The 24,543-nt window shown below is 42.1% G+C and overlaps 3 long non-coding RNA genes across 6 annotated transcripts in view; 1 reads left to right on the top strand and 2 right to left on the bottom strand.

Moving 5' to 3' along the window:
* Positions 1-56: 56 nt before the first annotated feature.
* LOC140219535 (uncharacterized) lies at positions 57-22,519 on the top strand. Of its 3 annotated transcripts, XR_011895888.1 has the most exons (5): positions 57-125; positions 7,865-9,259; positions 10,190-10,308; positions 14,512-14,578; positions 21,880-22,519. It is a non-coding gene; the product is annotated as an uncharacterized lncRNA (long non-coding RNA). The 3 variants fall into 3 exon arrangements; XR_011895889.1 differs by lacking the exon at positions 21,880-22,519 and having other exon boundaries at positions 10,247-10,308; positions 14,512-14,616; XR_011895887.1 differs by lacking the exon at positions 21,880-22,519 and having other exon boundaries at positions 14,512-14,616.
* On the bottom strand, positions 1,275-4,976 carry LOC140219537 (uncharacterized). Its single transcript, XR_011895893.1, has 2 exons — positions 2,798-4,976; positions 1,275-1,635 (listed from the first exon to the last, which is right to left on the bottom strand). It is a non-coding gene; the product is annotated as an uncharacterized lncRNA (long non-coding RNA).
* The window catches only part of LOC126538952 (uncharacterized), a 38,606-nt gene continuing 34,470 nt past the window's right edge, over positions 20,408-24,543 (bottom strand). For both annotated transcript variants that reach the window (XR_011895890.1, XR_011895891.1), the window contains one exon: positions 20,408-21,669. This is a non-coding gene — a long non-coding RNA (uncharacterized lncRNA). The remainder of the gene's footprint in view (positions 21,670-24,543) is intronic.

The raw sequence follows: 24,543 nt of genomic DNA, 5'->3' as shown, positions 1-24,543 counted from the left end.
ATGCAGTTTGGACGTCAAAATACTTATACGTAATTTACAGGCAATCTTTGGAAACTTCAGTGATACCTGACGACTGGCGAAGGGCCAAAGTAATACCTGTGCACAAATCTGGCTCTAAACTCGACGTAAGTAACTATAGATCTGTTTCATTAACATGTGCATCCAGTAAATTGTTCGAACATATTATTTATAAGGCCATAATATTGCACTTAGAGAATAATAACCTACTATGCAGCCGGCAACATGGATTCCGTTCAGGTCTAAGTACTATTACTCAGTTAGCTGAGTTAACCCTTGATGTAGCTACCACAATAAATAACAGAAGCCAAATAGATGCCATTTTCTTAGAATTTTCAAAGGCCTTTGATGTTGTTCCTCATCCAGATCTTATTACTAAACTAATTGCCATTGGTGTACACGAGAAAACAGTATCATGGATCAGGAACTATCTCGAAAACAGAAAGCAATGCGTAGCTGTGAATGATATTACGTCTGATTACATCAACGTTTTTTCTGGTGTTCCACAAGGCTCGGTTCTTGCGCCCCTCCTATTTCTGATCTACATCAATGATATTCGTTCATGCGTTCAGCCGCCTATTCGTCGATGATTGCGTAGTGTACGCAACAGTGAATACCAGAGAGGATCAGGTAAAACTAGATGATTCGTTAGCTGCTGTACAAAATTGGTGCAACATTTGGGGGATGAAACTGAATGCATCAAAAACTACCAGTATCTCCTTCACTGACAAGAAAAATGTGCTTCAGTTTACATACACAATAAACAATATATCACTAAGAAAATACGAGGAGGTCACATATCTCGAGGTCACTCTTACAACGAAATTAAATTGGGAAACTCATATAAATAACATATATGAGAAGGCCCTAGGTAAACTACATTTCTTGAGATGAAAACTTAGAAACACACCTCCTAGTGTTAAATTAAATGCATACAAAACCCTCATTAGACCCTCTTTAGAGTATGCTGACATTATTTGGGCCCCGCACCAGAAGTATTTAACCGAGAAACTAGAACGCATACAGAACTTAGCATTGAGATTTATATGTTCACAATATTCACGTCAAACGAGCATTACGAACCTGCGCGTCAAGGCTAACATTCAATCACTGGCTCAACATAGAATGATTTCCAGATTAAAATTTCTATACTTACTTTATCACGGCTCCTATCGAATACCACAAGCAACATACATTCAAGCGCCATTCAGACTTTCTGCCCGAACCAACCATGATAAATCAATACGACACCATCCCAGCCATAATAACACTCACAAGTACTCTTTATTCCCACACGCCATTTCCCATTGGAACATACTACCCTCTAGAGCCGTAAATTGCCCATCTGCCAACGCAATTATTGACAGTATTGAGAATCTGGAACTCGAATGGTGATATTACCTGTATTTCATATGCAGCCTCTGTAGATGCATTCTTATGGTAAACGCTGTTTCTCCTGCTTCCCGGACGGCTCATTTAAACAGCGTATATATTTATTGAGTGTGTTCTTTTTTGTGTGTGCTAATGCTCTTTGTTTTGGATACACTAGTTTCACTTTATTCTTTTTTTGTACTGTATTCCATGTTGTAACCACTCCTGCATGGGCCCGACGATGGCCTGCAGTATTGTAAAATAAATAAATAAATAAGAATGCAAAAGCATTATATGTATACATATATATACATACACACACATACATATATAAATATAACAAATTTCACAGAAGTTTACAATAAACACAAGTTAAGTTACCATCAGGAAACATTCTTTTTTTCAAAAATTATTTTACATACTTGCAAATATATATGTGCATCTATGTTAAAAAACATAAAAAAAGAAAATCTGCATATAGGCTGCTGCTTTTGCGACAGACATCACGGCAACGTAGCCCAGGGCGTCATCACATCCTTGAATTTTAACAAACGCGAAGACGCCCTTTGCAGCATCCAGTTTACAACACGAAACCCTGCCACGTGGTTTGGGCACAATCACTGCAGCGGAAACCCGGATTCTAGGAATAGTAGTTACAAGTGTGAATGTATAAACAAAATGAGAATATATGATAAGTTCTGCGGAACTGTTGGAGCAGTTAACAATACACATCTATAAGAACAAATCCAATATTTTAGTTTTGTTTAGAGATAACACATCAACATGTTGTTGGTTAAAATAGTTAAGTAGGGACGGTAGTGTATGTTTAAGGCATTGGCAGCCATAATTAGTACGTGAGAAAGGGATCTGCCATGGTGCCTGGTGACGATATGAATATGCACTTCCATTTTGTTGTAGAGTTGCCGGGGCTAGGAATGAATAGAGTTTTTCCAGCATAGCATTTCTATAGCTTAGTAATGTTTTGAATTTATATATGTCACGGGCTCTGATTATTCTGTTTTGTTGGAAAAGCTCTTGCGTATGCTCGAAAAAAGAAACGTTCGCTATCGCCTGAATTGCTTTCTTTTGAAGTATTTCCAGCATTTGAATATTTTGCGCTGTAGTGTTACCCCATATAAGTGAACAGTAACTGAGGTGTGAATGGAGAAGAGCATGATAAATGAGACACTTAACTTGAAAATGTAATGCACTTCAATTGCAATTTAACACACCAACAACTTTTCATGCCTTTGAGCAAACATGACTAACGTGTTCATTCCAGGACATATGCTCTGCGAGTATTATGCCTAGGGTTTTTATGGATGACGTAAGGTTAATTTTATACAGACCCCACACAATATTATCTGGCAATGTAGTAGAACTTCCCAGAGCATGAAAAATAACGCACTTTGTTTTGGTTTCACTGAGGATGAGGCCGTTTGCCTTAAACCATGCTTGAAGTCCATAACAAACGGAGCTTGCTATAGGCGTTATTTCTTTTAAATCTTTACCTGTAAAGAAAACAGAGCAATCATCTGCATACGTGACAAATTTACACATATCGCTCACTTGTACAATATCAATAATGTAATACAGGAAAAGTATCGGGCCAAGAATGCTACCTTGGGGCACACTCGCTGTCAAAGATTTTATCTGCGATCTGTTCTCATTAATTTCAGCAAACTGATGTCGGCTTTCTAAATAAGATCAGATAAGTTCAAGTGTTATTCCTCGGAAGCCATATTTTTCCAGCTTTATCAGCAGCAATTTCTGGTTGACCTTATCAAAGGCTTTGCTGAAGTCTAAGTATAACCCTAAAGTCAGAAATTTTTTGTCAGTGTTCTCTAGAATAAGCTCCTTCTGTATACTTAAAGCAGTTTCCATAGACTGCTTTTTCTTAAACCCGTGGTGACAGTCGGTTAGCAGGCTATGTTTTTGCGAAAATTTGTTAATACAAAAGTTAACAATTTTTTTGAGTCCCTTTGATAGCACAGGAAGTATAGATACTGGCCAATAATTGCCCATATTATTTTTCTCACCTCCTTTGTGAACTATTACTCTCGCTACCTGCACGTATTACGCGGGAAAACTTCGTTTGACAAGAAAATATTAAAAATGTGCATTACTGCAGGTGCAAGTAAGTCTATGACGTACTTAATTGGCCTAATTTCTATATCATCTACGTCTCGACTATGGCTATTTTTCAAGGATGAAAATGTTGTAATCACCTCAGGGATGCTAGTAATATTTAGAAATAAAGATTCTCTTAATGAAGCGGCATGCATTGTATCTTGAATTTCGTGATCTATGCATCCTACTTTAACAAAAAAATTGTTAAAACGGTCTGCAAGTTCTGTACCACCTACAAAAGTGCAATCAATGTTCAACGTATCTGTTTGTGTATCGACTGACTTCCGATTTAGTGCATCGTTTATTTTTTTCCATACTTTGTCACTTCTGCTATTACCTCCATGGAGTTGTTAGTTGAGTTTTCTTCTCTATTAGTTGCAGGTGTGCCTAATACAGTGTTTTCACTTTAACCTCCTTATTTGCCTTTCTTCACTCTCATTTCCACTTGAGAATTTTGAACTTGGAGTGCCTATAACCTATATTAGGAAGTAGCCGCTAGCAACACTTGGGAAGCAGTGTTTTTTTATTTTAAGCATGAATGACATTGTCATTCACTGAATTTTGTGTGTAGTGCACAAAGCATCGCATGGCAATAATTTCTTTGTTGAAAGAACTATAGAAGACACTGGTAAAAAATTACTGCATAATTCATTTGGGATAAGTAAGTTGAAAACCCTGTATTGTTTTTAGAATGCTTTTCTTCCCAATTGGATGTTTTACTGGAAAACATTTTGCAGCAGAAATTATGTTCCTGTGTCATCCTTCCAAAAGGCATAGTAAAACTTGTGAGCCCACTTAGTGTCTGCAAAACTGAATGAATTGGTTTTATGTGTAAGATTAAATTGCCCAAATTATACAGAATTTTTTAATGTTAATTATTAAGCTCAAGGATGTAATTAATGCTTTGAAACATTTGTTCTATGCTTCCATATATGTAAATGTAAGCTTTCACACAGTGAACGCACTAAATTAGAAATATGCCTGCTATCCATGCTTTTTGCGCGTTAAAGGAACTTGCATGCTTTTGCATGTTTAGGAAATTGCCTTTCATTCTGTTTATACAGCATAATTTTCTCACCTATACTAGTAGCTACAGTCTACTGAGGTTGAGTGCCAAGGCAAGGAACCCGGAAGTTTTACGGGAATAACTACCCAAAATTACTGTGGATGGATCTGGCAGTGGGAGCGGTTCAGGAAGTGCACTGAAACTTCGAAATTAATGTTCAGTGTGACCTGCAGCATCCTGGAGTGAGGGTCTGCACTGGAAGGAAACTATGAAATATGTTAGCAACTAGTCAAACATTGTTTTAACCACAATGAGTGCTTTTAATGGTGCATAATGGGAAAGGACAACCAGTGACATCGATGCGAGCCTTCAGACTCTAAAGTTTGCTCTATGCATTCCTCTGTGTCATTTCATCAATGGCAACAGAGCAGGTGCGTATGCAGTAATGTTTTTTTTTTTGGGGGGGGGGGGGGGGGGGGCAACCATAGGTCTCCTTCCTATGCAAATTAGGGGAAGGGTACCTTTATTATACAAATATGAATAATGCCGACCATTCACCATAAAGACACATAAACCCGAAAAGAGAAATGAAATAAGGTGCATCTCACAGGTAGGCCTGTGAGATGCACCTCTCCTTTACATGGCAAACAAGGAACCCCATCAAATGGAATCACACTGGAAAGAACCGCAGGAAGAACACTGCCAAGAACAAGTAAACAAGTGAAAATGTAAATTAAAGATTTCTATAGTAGAATACATAGCAACCATGGCACATGAACCGCGCGAGGTTGTGTTACTTAGCCAGCCAATCACAAAAGCAAACAAAATCATCGCCATGCGGCCTTTTCAACAATGCGTCGTACTTGATAGATCCGGAGAGTCTGCTGTTCTTGAAGAGCCTTTTATCGGCAGAAGCAATGAGGTGTGCAACAGACATGGACAAAGTGTATGGAGTCTGAGCATTTCACTCTTCAAAAGTCTGTGGTACAGTTCATTTCACTGCTGAACCAGTTTTACTCATGAAACTTCACTGCCAACTGCACTGAAACTTGAAAACAAATAGTTGCAGCAAAGCAAGCATTTTATAATTTTCAGTTGAATAAAGAATTCGACTTTCGCCATTATTTTATTTATTTATTTTATTTACAATACTGCTACTCTCATTTGAGAGCGTGGCAGTTGGGCGATACAGTAGACATGTATATGAATACGCATTTAGGCAGAACAGTTAATTGAAAAAAGGAAGAAAAAAGAAAACAATTGCCCGAGGATGGTAATATAAGAAAGAAGCTGAGTTTAGAAACAAAAATGCAAGTTCTCACATGACAGTTAATTAACATGATTCTGGCAGTTAAGAACACGTAATTAACTAGTTTATACATAAAATAGGAGCGAACTGAAAGATAACACTTAACGCGTGAAGAAATTTTAAAGTTGTGTGAAGGGATACACTTTAAAGCATACACTGTGAGAGCGAGAAGACACGAATGGAAAAAGAAAGAACAATCTAGGCAAGCAATCAGCAGGAAATGGCAGTTATAACAATTATCTTAGGACTAGCAGTAGTACAGTAATGAAAATTTATTTTGGGAACACAGTGTACCATATGTCCACATAACGACAATCAAACAAAAATGGAAAAAAAAAAGTGGGAAGTCGAAAGCAACACAATGCGAAATTTCTTACGATGACACGTGCGATGATAAATTGTTTTATTTACGCACTGCAGCTTCCACTTGTGAAATAAATTCGGACAACGATTCGATGGCGGTTATAGCAGGATCAAGTCGGTTCCATTCAGCAATTGTAAGGGGGAAGAATGAATACTTAAATGTGTCATTGTTGCATGTGTATTCTGTTAAAGTGTGCGCATGTTTGTTACGTGTTTTTCGAGCCTCAGAAAATGAAATGTACCTGGACACATCTATCTTATAGTTATTTTTTAGAAGCTGAAACAAGAACTTCAGGCGAGCGTGTTTTGCCCTGGTAGATAGCATTTGCAATCCAGACTGCGTAAGAAGATTAATCGGTGAGTCAGTGCGTATATATTTGTTGTGAATGAACCTTATAGCCTTTCTTTGTACTGCCTCTAATTTTGTTATGTTAGTTGTTGTATGAGGAAACCAGACTGTATTTCCATATTCGAGAACCGGCCTAACGAACATTGTGTAGGCCAGTAGCTTCGTTGATGTTGTAGAGAGCTCAAGGCTTCTTTTGAGGAAGAATAGTTTGCGTAATGCTCCTGCCGTGATATTCAAAATGTGTTTATCCCACCTGAGGTCTGAGGTTAATGTAACTCCCAGGTATTTATGTTGTTCAACTTTAGTTAGTGGTATGCCGTTAATCTCATATGTAAAGTTAGATGGTCTTGTTTTCCTTGTTACGGTGATGACCACAGACTTTTTTACGTTAATTGACATCTGCCAATTAGAGCACCAAATAGCTAGAGTGTTGAGGGATGTATTAAGTGCAATGTTATCGTTATAATTAGTGATTTCACTATAGATAACGCAGTCGTCGGCGAACAGTTTTATATTACAACCAATGTTAGCTGTGATGTCATTAATATAGATTATTAAGAAGAGTAATGGCCCAAGAACTGAGCCTTGGGGAACTCCAGAAATAACGGTGACAGTGTTAGGTGGCATTTTTTCGTAGGTTACAAATTGTGAACGATTGGCTTGAAATTCTTTTATCCAGGCTGAAAGGAGCCCTTTCCCAACAGCACTTTCAACTTTAGCGATTAATTTGTTGTGGCATACACAATAAAATGCCTTAGATAGATCAAGCAAAATCATGTCAGTCTGGCCGCGGTGATTGATAGTATATGCAAGATCGTGGACTAGTTCTGTTAGTTGGGTTATTGTTGATAAACCACTGCGAAAACCATGTTGGTAGGGAGACAAGAAGCCAATGCTTTCTAGAAAAACCGTTATGTGCTTTAAGATTATGTGCTCTAGAAGCTTACAGAATGTACTAGTTAATGAAATGGGTCTAAAATTTGAAATTTCTGCTGTGTCACCCGATTTATGGATAGGTATTATCTTTGCAATTTTCCAGTCGTTCGGTAGCTGTGAAGTCGCGAGTGATTTACAAAAAATTATGCCGAGGTATCTACTGCACCATTCCGCATACCTTTTCAGAAAGTCGTTAGGTATGTTGTCAGGACCGCTTCCTTTTTTAGGGTCAAGATTAAGCAGAAGATTAAGTATGCCAGCGTCCGTAATGTGTAATTCGCCAATGCTTACACCCTGTCTCGTTAGAATGGGGGGAATAATGTTATTGTCTGTAGTAAATACTGATTGAAAAAAAAAAAGTTATATGCGTTGGCTTTCGCAGTTTCTTCCTCTGGGCTTAAGTGGGACGCTTCTCCATCATTGGTGCGAAAGTGCCTCCAGAACCTTCCGGGATTATTAGTAAGAAAGCTCGGTAACTTTACATTAAAATAATATTCTTTTGCTCGTTTGGCTGCAAGCTTGAATTCCGCGATGGCATTAGGAAGTTTCGTCACCCTGGATTCGTCTCCTCCTTTAATTTTTATTGTTCTATGCAGTCTTTTCAGACGGTGCTTTGCCTGAATTACTTCTTGGGTTATCCAGGGATTATTTTTTGGCGGCCGCTTCGTTTTAGTGGGCACGTAGTTTGTGACGCAGTAGAGGACGATAGATTTGTACTTATACTCGCCTATTATACTTTAATAGGCGAGGGAAAATGTATAAAATTATGCGCTAATAATATTATTTTTGTGGTTACTGCCTTATTTGCCTAACAGGAAAAGTTTGAAGTATGAATTATTTGCAGCCTCGCAGAGTAACAGTGGCTGGCGGTTATGAGGCCGTGGGTGGGGCTTCGCTGCATACTTAAGTTGCATCCGACTATAGTTTCGTTTTTTGAATTACCTCTAGAAGAATTATAGAGAAATATATATTTGCGGAACAATCACATTTCTTTTGGATCCCTCGTTTACTGCTCTACCAAGTGCCAAAACTGACTCTTATTGTAATTTGGGAAGTTGTGTAACGATGCGTGGCCGCCAGTCCCGTGCAACCGCATAGAGCGCAGTACGCTGCGGCTCTAGACATGCTGCACCCACCGTGAAGGTTAGAAAAAAGCCTACATAAGCACAACAGAGAAGTGGCAACATTAGGCGGTTTGACTGATAACTGTACAAGCGTCATTCAAGACACACGGAATTGCTCCCCACTTCTGGCGGCGTTTACAGTAACGAACGGCACACGCGTTATCAGCATGATAGCATTGCCTGTTACTTTCCTGTCGGGAATGATAACGCGCATGACGTTCGTTACTGGAAAGTACCGGGCTCGCCGCGTTAAAGAAAGGAAATGCGGACAAGCAGATGACGATTATCGTTGTGTGGCAAAAGGGTGTAATTATGCTTAAGAGTGTATGCTAGCCACCATACCCTTAGTATAAACATATCTTCTCTGTAAAAAAAAAAAAAAAGTTTAACACAGTGATTTTCGTCTGGCGACAAAAAAAAAAAAGTCGCTTCCAAAGATTGTGCGCATCTATAGCCAAGCCGATCCATGCCTAAAGCTTCCCAAAATGGCCGACTGCATCGTCGAAATCGTTAATACACTCTAATCGTTCACTTGATTTTTCGCTGCATTGGAAATGCAAGCGGTTAATTTCGCCGAATGAAATGTCTCGACGCTTTTCAGCGCCCGTCTCGTGCTTCTGAAAAGAGCTTGCGGTATTGGCGTGAACAGACAGGCAAGTGGACGTATTTATTCTACAGTTATTTAACAGTTACTTATCGATACTTCTTGAAGTTAGCCTACAAGCTGTCGTTAAAAGTTCCGTCTTTCAGTAGACCTTGTGCAGCGTACTCTCAGCTCAATACGGAATTCTTGACTGCGTTCTCGAGTTTCGTTTAACGGTAATGAGAAGGAGTTAGATAATGCACAGAGGCAAGGTTTTGTCTGGTCTTGCAGGAGTCCCAGGTGCTTTTTCCGCCGCGTACACTGTCGCAATCGTTACACGTGTGAGGAACCAGACTGGCGGCGCATAGGTAAAGCCGGCTGCCAGTGCAAGCCGCAGTCCCCTACATTGTCGCTATAAAGAGGAAATTTGTACGTGTACTAAGTGTACGCAACGTTTCTTTGTTTAGTATAATTTTGCGGTGCCTCCAGCAGACAAAATGTGGATCCCATACTGCTCCGTCGGTTTGGGCTCGGCAATGCCTCCGCGGGGCGGGCGCGTTTAAGAGAAAGCTTTAGCTCGGGTGTTCCAATCTAAATACATGTAAACGCAGTATTCGTCTTTCTCGGTAACCACTGCACCAAACTTGACGAGGTTTGTTACATTTAAAACAAAAGCTTAAAATCTAGAATTTCTGCTGGGTACACAAAAGATTTAAGCGAAACAATAGAAGCAAAGCGGGGCATGGTGCTTTCAGTGCCCAATTTTTTATAGAACATGTAGTTTTCCATTATAAAGGGGACTGTAATGCGATGTCTTTAAGTAGGGGGTTGTCTTATATTCAGAGTCGACTTATGTTTCAATATGAACGGGAATGAAGTGTTACGCAATTCTATTAACGAAATTTACCTGTGCTGTTTAGTTTCCATATTGTGCGTAGAAGCAACAGTGCATGCACTTTCAGCTGCTCAGTTTATCTTCAATGCTGCTCTCATTTTGTAGAGTTCATCACTTGTGCAACACATTGGCGGAGGCAATACGAACTGCTTTTCTCACTAGCTGGACAAGTCGGAATGGCAATGCACCTTGGAGAACAAGACTCGAATTGTGAAAGTCTGGTGGTAAGTCTGAATTAATATATTTTCATTTATATTTGGTGTTAACTTTCCAGCGCACTTTCTATCCTATTGAAGAAACATTTAGCCCCATTTGGCCTGTTTTTTGAGGGCCTTACATCAGGCCCCCTAGCAAGTTTTAGTTTACGCTGCAATTTAAAGCTTCTTCAGACCCGAATACAGCCATGGGACATAATTACTTTTCAAGCTGGTTATTATTGCCTCCAGGCATGTTACGAACATGAAAGATGTTTTTTTAATAACATACTTTTAAATAACTGGCATCTTCTTTAAATGTCACAGTCATACGTAGACAGGCTAAGAGCTGCATCTCCAACAAGTGAACATCTCATGTTCGCTATGGTAAAAACTGTATTTCATTGCCTGAACACAGAGGTGAAGATGGAGTTATGTGTAGTAGACTGTTACTTGGCTGCTGCATCCTGGATTTTCATGCATTGATGAGGAATTCAAAACAGACTTCAAGGTTGCTTCCTGCTGTTTGTGACAATGCAGAGGTCTAGATCAATTTAGTGTGAAATTTCTTGAAAGTAGATAAGAATATGAGTGAACCACTTTCGAGAGTTCCACATGCATTGGACTTCATATCCATGATGAATGTTTGGAGTAATGACTTCAGACTTCTGGCATTGCTTTACCGAAATAATCTTTTAAACTGGTTTAGTATTAGAGGAGACAGAAGAAATTGAATGCCCTCTTACCACACCACCATGAGGCGAGCGTGACTGCCAACAGAGACACACTCTCCCTCTGCCTTGAGTAGCATCCGCAAGCGACGTTCCTTCCTCGCCTTGTCACATACTTGAGCCGAAGAACCACATCGGGTTCACGTGACTAGCACCACCCGCTTTTTTTTTTTTTTTTTTCTTATCCATTTTTGTTGCGTGGCACATTTTCCACCGTGGCATTGTGCATTCTGAATTGGGCGATTTGCCGAAGTAATGCGTCATGGCGAGCGACACGACTGTGTTGTGCGTCGCACTGTTTGTTTGTGTTGCCTTGACTCTGGCTGGGTGTGGCGCTTTCTCGAGAGGGAGGAAAGTGGCGTTTCATTTGAAATTTCAGCTGTCTGTATGACATGCACAGATTTGTCATGAATATCTGTGTCATGTGCTGTAAGGCCGTAAACTTAAGAACAGCATTTAATACATTCTCTTAGTGGTGAATGCAACGCATATTTATCTTTTGCGCACAAAGAAAATGTGAACAGTGTACAGTGCTCCCACTTCTGCGTCAGTCTGATAAAAAGGTCAACAAAGAGTGATACTGCACTAAATCAAGTATCTTGAAATTTGGAGACATACTAGGGATGCTTCTGCAGCAGACATAATTGACCAGAGAGGTTAACAATGTACAGCTGCTTGCGGTGACCAAATGCACAGCACCATCAGTTTTGTGCCATGCTATAATTCTATCAAAACCGCCTAAAATTCTTGCAGCTTTTTAAGAAAGGATTAGTGGCACATAACAGTGTGCCTTTTTTTTCCTGTTTTTTGAATGTATATTTTGCTCCCACATAGCTGATGTGACTCAAAGGTTTATAGTCCTGAAAGCTTGTTTGCTTTGTTGTGAATGTTACCAAAAACTTACGTGTGCAAGCTTACCTCTGCCCACACTGAACGCAGACACAGTGAGTTTATTTAGTATGGAAAGCTAAAACAATGTAGTGGCTGCACTATTGTTATGAATCTGTCGTAGTGATAGATGTTGCTGATTTTATGTAGTGCTTGTATTCATCACTCAGGATATCACCCAAAATGCTAAGAGGCCAAAAAAAAATGTATATAATGTTCACAAGATATGGTTATGTGACGAGTAGAGACTGGGTGATGGCAGCCGATTGAGGGAACGAGCTCGCCTGCGGATCTTGCAACCACAAGAGGTTCAAGTAGATTTTATCGCATTAAAGTGTAAGAAGTGACTAGAAAAAAAAAAGTCTGGGTATGTCATCAAAAGATACCACTGGGAACAAAAGTCTATGGATCTACACGCACCATGAAATCACCCATTTTTTTTCTTACTTGCCATGTTGGCATACACTGGTCCACAGTAAAGTTGCAGAATGGGGCGGGCCCTCCATTTCATTCCTGCTTGACAAAGTTGAGATCTCTTAATTCCACTCTTTTTAACTCCCCAGAATGCCAAGAGTTGTACCATTCCTCCAACTTTAAATGAAATTCTTACTATACTGGCGCTTTCAGTATCTACCTATAGGTCACTATCTCTGCCGTGGTACTTGCCAACAAAATGGTATTCTACTTATTGTGAAATTCTGAAGTACTGGAGACTGTTCCAATGACGAGCTTTAATTGCACCTAAACACTAAGCTTTAGTTGCCAAGAATGATTCTATTTAGCAAGAGCATGCTTGGACTATGACACAAGGATGGAGGCCAAAAGTTACTGCCCTTGCACTGCTGCGAAGTGGGGTGCAAGCGAAACTTGGGATCTGCGGCTCTTTGTAACGCCTCACGGCGAGGGCGGCACGTCAACGTCGACCCCTGACTCAAGTTCCCGGTGGCATCAATCAAACACTGCCTGTTCTTTGGCCAAAGGCACAACACGTGGCCTGCTCCCACTGCCATTCCTTCAACACAGCCTGCTCTTCGGCAGAACAGACCAAACGCAGCCTCCCCATCTGACTGCTGGGCCTGAACTGGTGTGGGAAACTGCGGGTGTCAGGCGAGCGAACACACCCTTTCCCTCCTCTGGAGGAAGGGGACGCCCGTGATTGGCTCATGCCTTGCGCTGCTTCTACTTACCCACCTTAAAGGCAGCGTTTGATGAACTGACAGTGGCTGAATCGGTTAGCATGGTGGTCTCGCAACCCAGAGGTCGGTGGTTCGAATCCGCAGCCTGTTAAGCAATTTCTTTTTTTCGCGCGATAACACCGACACCAGTGAGGCAATACAAGCTTCTGTTAAAAAGGTCACAAATGGTTGCATCTTATGCCAGTTCCTGTTCATGTGGACATTCAGTGTTATTTTTCACTGTCAGAAGTATCCTTGAAGAAAAAAGGGGAGGGGGGCCAACAAAGTATTAACACTAAAGAAGCAACGTCGACGTACATGGTAGTTGAAATAAATCGATGATTAAATGTTGATTATGCTGTCATGTACAACGCACAAATTGTGAGATGGATCTGGCGAGCTTCAAGCTCACCTGTCAGCACTCTCATTGGCCTGTTGAGCATGTGTAGCGTTGGTAAGATTAGCATTTCCTCTCTTCAGCGTTGACTGCTGCATTGTGGTGTGGTGGAGCACTGCCATTACGAATCCCCTCACAAACTATGAGCTACCAAGCTGCACTAAGACCAGTGCACCAGTTTCACGTCTGTGCGCACTCAAGGATGACAGCACGCATTGCATGCAAACTCAGATGTGCATACATACAAATTCTTGATTACGTCTCTCATTGTACTGTTACACTAAGGTACGTTTTAATACTGCATAAAATTACTGCTTAATTTGCACATCACATAGCATTAATTATAAAAAATTCAGCATGTGCATATTATGGCCGGCTATAAAGAAAAAAAGTTACAGAGCTCCTTCCAACATATCATGCTATGTTTCGCAAGCTGTTCCAACAATGAAATAGATGATTGCACAATGGTGGCCGCTTTTCATAAGTTAGCTTCGCTGGAATACATCTGTGTTAGTGGCAAAGCATACGAATTTGGTTTCGTGTCTTGGTGAACTGTGCAAGCTATTTCCGGCCCAAATTTCTTTTTAAAGAGTTGCACGCATTCATCATCATCATCATCCTATTTTAAAGTTCAATGCAGAATGAAGGTGCCTCCCTGCAATCTCCAATTGTCATTGTCTTGCACTAGCTGATGCAAACTTGTGCTTTCAAATTTCATCATCTCACCTAGTTTTCTGTCATCCTTGACAGAACTTCCCTTCCCTTGGCACCCATTCTGCAACTCTAATGGTCCACTGGTTATCTACCCTATGCATTACATGGCCTGCCCAGCTTCATTTTTTCCTCATAATGTCTACTAGAATATCGACTATCCACACTGCTCTCTTCCTGTCTCATTGTCATTTATCATTGCATTGCTCTTTGTACTGCCCTTAACATGTTCTCGAGATTCTTCGTTAACCTCCAGGCTTATGTGCCATACTGCATGCTTAGAAGAATGTGTCTACCAAGTTGACATTTTCAAATTCCCTGATTTTTTCAGGTTTCACAGAACTTTGTTTTATGTCAAGATGGGCTGACACCATGTCACCTGATGCTGTCACTCTCTGGTAAGCATGTTAAAAAAATAAAAACAATCCACTTTGAACAGTAAGGAGTAGTGTTTATTTTATTCAAAATAGAAAACTGAAAAGAGGGGTTTGTAAAATGCACAGCTACTAAAATATCTTCGAAAGAAACTCGGTGCCCTTTTACTCTGTGAAGGATGACCAGCAAAGCTGCGTACGTGGGCCCCTTAATGGTGAACTGCACCTCTACCGCGGGTCGGCCTGGTATTGCACTACCTATGGGATTGGCCCATGTGTGGGGAGTGCTTAAAGCCTGCTTCATCTCCGCCGCAGGTTTGACTGGCATTTCACGACCTTCGGGATCAGCCCACATATGGGGAGTGCTTAATGCCTGCTTCACTTCTGCCTCGGGTCCGCCCGATATTGCACTATCTTCGGGATCGGCCCACCGTATGAAAAAGTGTTGGTCTATGCGCGGATGCGATCTGCCAGATCCTCACCATAGACAGCTTCACTGTAAAAAAAGTGGTCTAGCTCACGGCAAATAGAGTCAAACATTTTAAAATGCGAATAAAAAGAGATGCATACAAAAGCAAATATAGCTATTTGTATCAAGTGATAGCAAGCTCATTGGTATCATGCCCGAACTTTGTCACAAGTGAGATTCTCCAAGCAACTGGAAAGTGAACCTCAACTGTCCTGACATACTCTCAGCCTGCGCATGCCTCAGTGTTGCATTTCACTGCTTTAAGTGGTTTATTTTGGTTTGGATGTGGGTAACCTGCATCTTAGCATCAGCCAACACTTTGCTTTTTGAGTGCAAGCTCCTTCAAAGAGGCGGCGGCACAGTTCCTTTCCTGATCATTCCTCAATGCAATGGTCCTTCCTATTCTTGTCCTTGTTACGCTGCGTGTTCGCCCCATGGATGAAGCATCCTTTTGGTCAGTTGTACAGTCCGATTTTTCAGACTCCCTAAGGGCCGCTACAATGTCCGAAAAAAAAAAAATCAATGCATGTCTTTTACTGCCCTTAAGGGCCCAAATCGCCACAGGCACGTCCGAAAAAGCTCTGAAGGTCTGCCAGTACACTTATTAGGCATATAGGTGCTTGCACTCTGACAGGAGACGGCAAGTGCACGTGAGTCTAACAATATATGTGCTGCGCCCCATACACTTCACCGCGTAGCATCACTGTGCTGAGGCATAGCTGCCTTTCGAGGACTAGCAGTATGCAACGCGCCGTGCTTTACGAGGATTGCAGAGGCAAAGTGGGTACCTTTGCTGACAGCGGTGAATTCTTTCAATGAAAAAGACAGCACCGAATGTCAAGAACCGTAATAGCATACCTAGGCCTAGCGTTCCCGCTATGGTGATTACAGTGGCCAGTGGATCTGTGTGTGAGAGTGTCAGTTCAAGGTGGTGAGATAACACGGCGGTGTTGGCTTTGATTAATGCCATATCAAATCTGCAGTTGCAGCACATTCGGAGTGCGGATCAATGGTGAATAGCTCGGCAACAGTGGGGACAAATTACTAGTGATTGAGGACCTTAACCAAAAAAGTGTTAGAGTGGGTTTGAAGATTAATATGCAGAAGACAATGTTGAAGAATTCACATCGCCAGTCAGCCTCTAGAGTCTGTACAGGAGTAAGTCAGTTGCTCGTAAGGGACCCTGATCATGAAAAGGCAATTTACCTAAGAATAAAAATGGGGTGGAATGCATATGGCAGGCATTACCAAATCATGGCTGGGAGCTTACCACTGTCATTGAAAGAAAAAAAATTAAATTATGGGGTTTTACTTGCCAAAACCACTTTCTGATTATGAGGCACGCCGTAGTGGAGGACTCTGGAAATTTCGGCCACCTAGGGTTCTTTAACGTGCACCTAAATCTAAGTACACGGGTGTTTTCGCATTTCGCCCCCATCGAAATGCGGCCGCCGTGGCCGGGATTCGATCCCCATCCTCGTGCTCAGCAGCCCAACACCATAGTCACTGAGCAACCACGGCGGGTGTCACTGAAAAGAAAAGTGTACAACTATTGCATTCTACTAGTGCTAACTTATGAGGCACACATTAGAATCGGGTAAATACCGTAATTAAACTTTGTGATATATGGTTCTTGCTTCAAAAGTTTCCTATGGCAAGCATAAATGGGAGTTGTCGACACGCAATCACACGTGTTGAATGCATACATTGTTTCCTAAGCATCGCCGAGCTAGACGTGCTGCCACTAAAGGGGTTGCTATTGGGTTCACCATAGGGGTCAACAGCGAGTCACTGTTCCAAGTTCAAGTTATCCTGTGAAGGCCAATTTTACAATCAAAATAAGAGATTCGGGACTGTAGAAATGTATGACTGCCGGCCAAGACCTTTGGCCAGGATTGAATTACCCGGAGTCGAATTAACAGAAGTCGACTGTACCATATGGCAGTGGACTTTGCAGCAAGAATGTATCTCCTACTACACATAGCAGAATATTGGCATGCTGCAGTGCTCAGTGGCTGCAGAACAGTAGACTCCTATCAATTTGATCCCGTCTGAAAGTCCCAGCCGACACACGTGCATTTCTATAGGTCCAAACTTCGGTTATGTTGATACTAAAATAGGCCTTCACCCAATAATTCCAACTTGAGCAGTCAGCATGCATGCTGACCCCTACAGTGAACCCAATAAGCGACCCCTTTGGTGACATACCTTAGAGGACAGTAGATGTGTGAAACAGACTTTATCTCCTGCAGGAAATGCCTATTTTCTGCCTGCCCAGGAGGAGCTCCAAGCAATAATCACAGATCAAAACGTCTGATTGTGGTATTCACCCATTTCTAATGTGCCATCTTTAACAAAACTTTCTTGGCGATTTTCGTATGCTTTACCGCATAACACGGATGTATTGCGGCGAAGCTGACTTTGGAAAATTGGTTGCAATGTGCAACACATTGGACCCTTGTCAGTTTTTTTGAAAATAAAAATTGTGTGCGCATTTGATTTCTCTTTCATTTTAGGGGCTTTTGTCCTTTCTATGCTAGTTTACACTTTGGACACACAGACAGCAGGCGTGTGTTTCACTCTGGGGCATGTTAGAATCTGTACGTAAACCATGGCAAATAAATCAGTCATGTGTGTTGGCATTTCTTCTGCATCTTCTTAAATTTGACCCACCAGATAATTCAATCTGTTTCGTCAGTCCCGTCAGAGTCGAATTAACGCAATGAAGTCAACTGCATTTTGCTTGCTGCTCAGAAGTATGAGCTTGAATAAATAACATAGCATTACAACACATAGGACATAAAGGAGACAAATGAAGTGCTGCAACATGTGCCAACTTGCCTAAGTTAGCACTATATAAGCTTGAACCCAGATGTGCCAGCTGCATTAAGGTTGTGACAAAATGTAAAATCGCATGTGTTGGAGACTCAGTAGGTTGGCTTTCCTTCTTGAAAAAGTGTTGCAGAGTGCCTGTTAAGGATTCACTGATTGATGCTGTCAAACTGTCAACAAGGCTGCCAAAAAATTATTCTTAATACAACCCTTTCATGGACACAACAAGGTAACAAATTGTTTTGTGTGTGAAGCATTAAGAGTATATTCGTGATCAAATATTGTTCTTAAAAAGTGACCTCAACGAGACAGCTCACGAGACTGCACAAGATCTAACTCACCGTGTGAGCCCGGACTCCCTCCCGGCAGGATGGGCAAGCGAGCGCGATCCCCTCGTCGCAACGATCTCACCCAGCATTACAAGTTAGTCAAGAGAACCATGCCGCTACCGCACAAAGCACCCAATAAAGCACAAGAAGTCACGTACAGGTGGCTTCAGACAGGCACCTACGCATGCCCGGCCTTCCTGCACAAAATCTTTCCGGACGTGCACCCTCACAATGCGTGTCACTACTGTAAGGATATAGCTAGCCTTGATCACATGCTCTGGGCTTGCCCCCTGGTGCCAGGACCACCAAGGAAGAGTGGGACCGAGCTCCACACAGCTCGGACCTTGAAGCACAGCTCTGGGCTGTCCATCGGGCCCGCGACGCGGCGGAGGGGCATGGCCTCTCTGTCCCGACGTGGGAGTGGCCCACTGCGCACTAATCGCACGTACCGACGGACGTCAAGAAATTTATTCATCCATCCATCATCAAAGCAGTTGTCAGAAAACATTCTGCAGGGAATAGCTAAAACACTATGCATTTCTCATTATAGTGATATTATGTGTGCGTGAGTTTAATGAATAGATAATTTGCAGGTGTGTGTATGGCAAATTCAGATGCTAACTTCACCAAAGTCATAAAAGCACACAGCACTCTACTTAAAAGGAATCTGAGCATTTGGCCACTGTTGTGTCACTAATGTGCACTGTCCTAGCCGTCTTCATTACCAAGCAGAAATACACCCAACAAACTATTTTTCGGACATGCATGAGAATTCGGGTATCCTTGCAACACTGCCACGTACCTCACAGAGGCAATTAATTATAAGCACAGCTGAAATTTCGGATGCTGAAATGCTTTGCCTTCAAAGTGCGGAAGGCACAACCATTGTAGAAAGTGTTGTATAATGCCGGTTTTCAAGCGTCAACTTTGCTGCAATATAGCTTGCTACGGGAAGAGGCTTATGCAATGTATCGTGGTGGAGCATACCAGCAGTGAAAAGGGGCCATTGTAAGATGGCGTGATTTAATTTTTTTATTTACACACATACATACTCTCTTCTGTTACAGCACAAGCACCAGGAAGCCTGATAAGTGTTGTGGTTGGTCTACAAAATTAAGAAAAATTAAATTATGGGGGTCTTACGTGCCAAAACCACTTTCTGATTATAAGGCATGCCGTAGTGTGGGACTACGGAAATTTCTACCAACTGGGGTTCTTTAACGTGCACCTACAGTAAATTTAAGTGCACAGGTGTTTTCGCCTTTTGCCCCTATTGAAATGCGGCAGCTCTGGCCGAGATTCGATCCTGCGACCTCGTGCTTAGCAGCCCAACACCACAGCCACTAAGCAACTAGGGCGGGTACAAATTAAGTTCCTTGCCTACCCAAACAAAAATGTTTGCAACATGATGTGCGTGGTATACAGCCCTTGGGAAGGCAAGCTTAATTGGTTGCTGTTAGCTTTGTGTCTTGCTTCACTCTTGAGCAGCGCTTACTGACTGCAAGGTAATAATAAGCTCCACCAAATGGCTAGATTACTTCTGTACTACTCCAAGTGTTCCAAGAAGACTTTTGGAACACGAAGTAGAAAAAAAATTTCTGCTCCTAAACTGCTCCAGAATGTCAACTTTGTGCTTGAAACCCTAAACTGTCTTGACCACCACTGAGGAGTTGATCTTCAACATCACTTATATACTTAAGATAAAATCTTGAGTAACACTTACTGGTTGTCTAAACATTTTGAAATGGTTTCACAGGTTCTAATTTATCACTTATATGCACTTTTTAAAACAACAGTGAATAACGATTTCGGTAACATATTTCAGTATTCTACAGTTGATTTGGAGGATTATGCGCCATCACTGGTCTGCAATTATGGAAGTTTAGAGATAATAAAATGGGGGCAATAATGCCTACGTTTTACACATTGTCATTGTACAGAACACAACCTATGCAACTTGCTATAAAACTGATTTATATAGTATTTGAAATTACCATAAGAGTATGTAAACAGCTGGGGTTTCATAGTTCTAGGTTCTTGTTATGTTTTAGACTACCACCTCCCTTTAAATGGCCGTAAAAGGCATGCATTAATTTTTTTTTTTGGACTGCCTGATTTTCTAAATGTTTTGTTTTTGCAGTCCTCAGGGAACCACCCACCGCCACCAAGAAAAAGCACTTTTGACTGTAGCAGTAATCAGTGATTCGCCTAATTGGCAAACAGTTCAGGATGCCAAACAGCCTCGAGACAGCTGTACCTCTGACAGAAGGCACTAATACACAGTGCAATGCACTGTTTCTGCACTCTAGACTGTGGGATTCTCATCCCGTACCTTGGGTCAAAGGAACGACAATCACAAGGGCATTTATTGCACCTTTCATAGATCAATGCCTGCTAGCCGAGTTGCTATCCACAAAACATGCCGATGGGCGTGCGACAAATCGCGGAAGCCCGACTCACTGCGACCGGATCGCGAGCGAATACGTTCGCCCCTTGCTGGATCCCAATGCCTGGTCGTTCACGCGTACGGTCACGCGAACGGTGGCTCTTTCGCACAAGGCCTCACGAGACGATCTCTCAGAAGCATGGATCGGCGCACGGGCGGCACATCCGTGCTGCTTGCCGTCCCGAACCAAAGAGGAAACGTGTTCTCCCTTGCGCCCCCAAGTAACCCTGCCATGAGGCGGCGTTAGCAGCGCAACGCCCACGGCGAAGCCGCAATGCAGGAGACGGAAGCTATGCGGGAAAAACAACATATCAGGGGACGTGTGACAGTCGCGCATCCCCACAAGACAAATGTGATAAGAGCTGTATTATGTGACCTATTATAACTCCGTGGTGACAATACAGACAGGATATGCAGGGCATGTAGCGATGAGGACAGTAGCAATGGAATGATATCACCAGTGTACAGAGCGCTGAATTCATTCTTGCTCTGTTACTGATAATTGAGAACTCCATCAAATGAAAAATTAAGAGAAATATCATGTGTGAAGGAATACTACTCATCATATATATTGCAATTATTCTCGGACAGCATTCTCTCTTTCTTGCTTTTATTATTAATGCATTTATATAGTACTGCTCACCTGCTGTTCCATGTGTTCCATCGACACATATACGATCAGTTCCAAGCCTCTTGAAAAGCTGCTGTTGTGGTGTGGTCATGATGACTAGCATAAAATCTCTGTCATCCAAAAGGTCCTCATTTTTTTCTCTAAAAAAATGTCACTTTTTGTCAGGTTGTCCTTGGTGTTTAAAGAAGAGCAATCTGTTTTCCTTTTCACTATGCATCCTCTCAACCCAGAGTTGCACGCTCACATAGTCATTATCGTGCAGCCGCTCGGTCTTCGAGACTCTGGCATCCCTCATTATTTTGCGGAGATCCTGCTTGCTTAACAGGTTAATGCGGTGGAATGTCTCATCCACGTTGGACCGCACATTATCCAGTACTGCATCCATGGACACGCCTTCTCGCAGCTTGTCTTGAGAGAGTAGAGAAAAAGTGTATATTGGTTGAAGCATAAGTAAAAATTACCGAGCACGCAAGGAAGTGAAATGGGCACTGATGAACATTTTTAATATCATTATTTAGAATTCCTTTAATTGAATAATGTGTTACATTGACTTACAAAAACCTTTTGCAATGGTGTGTGTTAAATAGTTCAAGCTGTCGCAATTTTTGTTCTTTTTAGGTCAGCTCTTTGCAAGGACATGGTGCTATGCAGCCTTCAGCTGCTGAAGAGGCAAGATTACATTTCTGAATTACACTACACGATTACATTACATTTGAAGAGGCAATATTACATATTTAAGTGTTTCAATGTTTGGTGTCATTGATAAACCGTCATAGGGATTATCTGCACCAGTGTTATCAGGTACGTAAGTGAAGAAATTTATTGTGTGTACGAAGTTTACAGCTAGGCTGCCAATTTCATCCTTCACTGTTGGTAACCTTGTTCGCACAAAAGACATTACTGAACCATTGTAAAAGCATTGCACTGGACTGGACATGTGCAGATTGTGGTTCAGATCCTACCCAGGGCAAAAATGTCTTCCACTTTTAGTTCCTTTACTAAATATTGCCATTGTTATGAATTTCTATCCTACAGTTAGAACTTAATTTTCCAATTACATTCCATAGCATAAGTTATTGCCACTTCCATAGTGGCATGCCACCATAGAAGGGCAAAACAGTCTGCAATCGAAAACATGTGCAGCATTTCCAGATTAACTTAAATATAAACATCACTGTTACTGACTGAATTGATGCACATAATTTGATTAATGTCAATATAAAAATTGTCAATTAAAGCTTTCAGCAATTATTTTTAATGGTTGATTTATCAGTCATTCATCCATATTTACAGAGCAGACACCTGTGAACGTATGCTTTGAAGGCTATGCAGTCATGTAGGTTTTTGAGTTAAAGGTATTATTATTTATTTAGTATTATTTCAGTCAAGTAGAGTACTGACTGGACACTTGAAGCTGTTTTACGAGTTCATGTCAAATACCCCTGTCACACGGCAAATCTAATGTCATTTGCAACGAATGACATTCGCTGATAATGCCATTTCTTTGGTGTCACACGGTAAAACGTAAGGACATTTTCGAAAATGACATTTACAAACAAATCAGTTCGCCAAACTCATTCGCATTCGTTTGGAACTGAATGTGTATCCTCGACACCACGAGTTTACCAGTGTTTCGCAAACAGTATGTGCTTCTTTTTTTGTTTTAACAAAAAATCACTATTATTTTATCCATTTTATTACCTAATTATTGCTTTAACGACATTGAAGTCCATCACATAGGTGAATACAGAAAACTACTCTCAGTCCAGTGACCAGACAGCCATCTTTAGCTTTCGCTGCAGCAGTCGTGTTGGTTCTCACCGGAGCATCGGCCGCGGCCACTTCAATTGACTTGGCATAAAAGCGTGCGCGTTTTTTCCTGTGGCACGCGCCAAGAATGAGGATATTGTCACGTGGTCGTGACTTCAAAGAACACAGTAGCAATACTGTGAACGACAAAACTAACTCTTATTGGCCGAACCTGTGCCCACAAAACAGGCTACGCTTAAGCACAACGATAGCGGCGAACACGGTCGGCGATCGTCGAAAATCTGATCAGCGGGTCAAGCGCGTCGGCTCTTATAGAGCAGTCGTCGAATGTTCCAGACTAATCGTTCGGACCCGCGTGCCTTCCACAAAGTTCTACACCGTTCGCGTTACGCGATGAAATCAGATAACACAAGGTTCGGCGACAACAGAAAGCCGGGTAGAAGCATCGATAACTTTCCAGAAACTTCGGATACATGCAGGCGCGTTCCGCGCTGCGCGATTACAGATGTTAAGCGGCGAAACGTGCTCGCCCGATAAAGATAAGTACACGTGTCAATACCCCCCTCTTAAAAAGCATCGACCCGATGCTGCAAACAAACGAAGGTAATAAACAAGAGCACTGGTAGCAAAGAAAAGAACAAAAATGACGAACTTCGTCAGCATCCGTAAAAGGGTTTAAGGCGCACCACGTGGACCACTTCAGATCGTGTGCGGCGCCGCTGTGAATGCGAAATGCCGTCTGGCACGACCTCATAGTCCAGTGCGCCAATACGTCGGATAACCTTGTAGGGTCCGAAATAGCGTCGCAGTAGCTTCTCACTTAGTCCTCGTCGGCGTATCGGGGTCCATACCCAAACACGGTCGCCGGGCTGGTACTCGACGAAGCGTCGTCGCAGGTTGTACTATCGGCTGTCGGTACGCTGCTGGTTCTTGATCCGTAAGCGGGCGAGCTGTCAAGCTTCTTCGGCGCGCTGGAGATGGGAAGCGACGTCAAGATTTTCCTCGTCAGTGACGTGCGGCAGCATAGCGTCGAGCGTCGTCGTCGGGTTCCTGCCGTAAACCAGCTTAAATGGCGTGATCTGTGTTGTTTCTTGTACCGCTGTGTTATAAGCGAATGTTACGTACGGCAGGACCGCATTCCAGGTCTTGTGCTCGACGTCGACGTACATTGCTAGCATGTCGGCGAGGGTCTTGTTCAGGCGCTCCGTGAGACCATTCGTCTGCGGGTGGTAGGCAGTTGTCCTCCTGTGACTTGTCTGGCTGTATTGCAGAATGGCTTGCGTGAGCTCTGCTGTAAAAGCCGTTCCTCTGTCGGTGATGAGGACTTCTGGAGCACCATGTCGCAGCAGGATGTTCTCGACGAAAAATTTCGCCACTTCGGCTGCGCTGCCTTTCGGTAGAGCTTTAGTTTCAGCGAAGCGGGTGAGATAGTCCGTCGCTACGACGATCCACTTATTTCCGGAAGTTGATGTCGGAAACGGTCCCAACAAGTCCATCCCGATCTGCTGAAAA

The sequence above is a fragment of the Dermacentor andersoni genome, chromosome 7, assembly GCF_023375885.2.
Source record: "Dermacentor andersoni chromosome 7, qqDerAnde1_hic_scaffold, whole genome shotgun sequence".
Lineage (NCBI taxonomy): Eukaryota > Metazoa > Arthropoda > Arachnida > Ixodida > Ixodidae > Dermacentor > Dermacentor andersoni.
The sequence above is the reverse complement of the archived record's forward strand: the minus strand, read 5'-3'. Positions and strand labels throughout refer to the sequence as shown.